This window comes from Frankliniella occidentalis, unplaced genomic scaffold (genome assembly GCF_000697945.3).
Source record: "Frankliniella occidentalis isolate FOCC.00 unplaced genomic scaffold, Focc_3.1 Scaffold17, whole genome shotgun sequence".
NCBI lineage: Eukaryota > Metazoa > Arthropoda > Insecta > Thysanoptera > Thripidae > Frankliniella > Frankliniella occidentalis.
Genome location: NW_026267147.1, coordinates 1,555,626 through 1,557,843, shown reverse-complemented (window position 1 = coordinate 1,557,843; position 2,218 = coordinate 1,555,626). Strand labels below are relative to the sequence as shown.

Here is a 2,218-nt window from a genome sequence, read left to right as displayed (position 1 = left end):
CCGTCTCCCTCCCTCTCGTGTGCGGCGCCGCGCGGGCTCGGGCGGGACTCTATGGCAGAGATCCTATCTCCGTCCCTGGCGCGCACGAACAAACACACACACTCACATGCCGGGGCTTTTTATCTGGCTGGTTAGCGGACTGCGGCCACCCCTCCTCGGCATGACGATGACCCAATTACTTCTCGTACTCTGCCGCGGTGCAGCCGCACAGCCACACGGAGCGCCCGCCGCCGCCGCCGCCCTCGGCAGAGAGCCTGTTTGCGTCCCGAGCGAGGCCCGAGTTATCTTACATGGGCGGGGGCAGTCACCGCGGCCCAAACGCGAACCGCGACGGCACAAAACGTTAATGAGTGAGTCATCGCCACAACACGTTTCACGCACAGCTTGTGAGGCTGCTGCGCTCGCTGGAGGGAGATCGGACCGGGGAAATCCAATGATGTATGGATCAGATTGCGAACGCACCAATCTTTCTGAGGAACGCAATGCCGTGGGAGGAGGGGAGCTCGAACAAAACGTGCAATGCAGATGCAACGTGCTCGAATGTTAAAGGATCGGCCTCAAATCGGGTCGAGGAAGCTGTCAGCATGCTCTCGCCGACGAGTCCACGGGGCAGAGAGGTGCAGATGTACTGGGGCGGAGCGGGCAGCCTTTGAGGTGGGCCGTCCGCGGCCGCGAGGAGCCCAGCCCCGCTCCCCGCAACACTAGCCAGGCGCGCTCGCGCAGGCTCTCCTCGCGCGGCCGCCAACGGCCCATCATTTCCACAGTGGTTTTGGCACCGGCAGTGCTGCCCGTGTGCCGGCCAGTAATATATAGACACGTGGCGATACGGGCCGAGTGCTCCCTGGTGCCCGCGCTAGCGCTCATGGTGCAAAAAAAAAAAAAAGAAAAAACAACTAATGATTTACTTGAGGAAAACAGGGAAAATTTTAAAGAACTTCTTCAGTCAAAGGAAATCTCCTAAATTTGGGGGATATCCCCACGAAAAATAAGGGCAATTCAGAGTTTAGGAGACTTCTCAAATTTGAGGAATTATCGTCGAAAAATCGGAGTCGCTCATAGTTTTCGGTTTCCCCTCAAAAAAATTAGACTAAATATATTTTTACCGTGGACCGGGCGGAGATACAGACCACGCGAACTCCATGCCGAATGGTTGTCTCTCTTTCGAGACAAGGTGCGTAACAGGCTATGCGAAGCACTGTCGCCTTGGAAAATAAACACACACGCTCCTATATTACATGTGAGCTATAAAAGTGAAGGAAAACAACGAACAACAAACAATCTGTAATTCAACAAAACTGCAGACGACTTTCTCTGGGGGTGCCGGTTAGGCAACGGCGCGCCTCGTCGGCATGCAGCCGTCTCCGTCTCGGTCACTTTCAACTTGGAGAGCACGAAAACGAAAACACGGGAGGAACAGGTGAATGAACGGGTCCCCGTCAGTCGCAGCGCAGCACACGGCCGTGCCGCGACCCGGCTGAACGGTACGGACCGTGGCGTGGCGTGGCGGGGGCTGCCTAGGCGTGGCGGGGCTGAGCGGGTCAGCATGCCTGATTTTTGGCACGTCGGGTCCCCCCAGCCCTCAGGCCGCGCCCGGCGTGACGCGTTCTATTTTCGTGGTTCAAGGCCCAAGGCGTTATCCTTCGGGGCGCGGCCCTTTAGGGCAGTCCCCCTGTGCGACACCGCGCGGGCCCCCGCGACCCCATGGCCCATGGCATCCAGCGGCCGGCCGGACCTCTCGGTGAAATGCGCGTCAGCACGTGATTCAAGACGAGACAACTGAAAATACGGCGGTCGAAAGTCATTCGTCCGGTTTGCCTCCGCGTGCAGCAGGAGGAGGGGAGGGGGGCCTGGGGGCTGGGTGTTGTGGAGCAGCAGCCACGACACGTGGTGGTGGATAGGGATGCTAACAAGGGGACTAAGGCAAGTGTAAATTCCCGATCGTGCCCAAACTCGGTATATTTGCTTCTTATCTATGTAGGTGACGAATGCCGACCAAATTTTTTACTGAGAGTCATGTGCCGAAACTCCCTATAAAAGCGTGTAATTTCACAAAATACAAATTTCTACCTTTGTACAAATATTAAATGATAATCTGACTCAAAATGAGTGGTTTTGGGGGGGTAGTTCCTCTGACACTTTTCGATTTGAAGCCTCCTTCCATCATTTTTGGCCCAAATTCAACATTATTCCATTATTTCCTCCCCTAAAGTACCCTAGA

At 55.9% G+C, this 2,218-nt stretch overlaps 1 protein-coding gene across 4 annotated transcripts in view; it reads right to left on the bottom strand.

Moving 5' to 3' along the window:
- Positions 1–2,218, bottom strand: part of LOC113204818 (superoxide dismutase [Cu-Zn]-like) — a 30,603-nt gene that overhangs the window by 26,416 nt on the left and 1,969 nt on the right. The gene's annotated exons all lie outside the window — the stretch shown is intronic.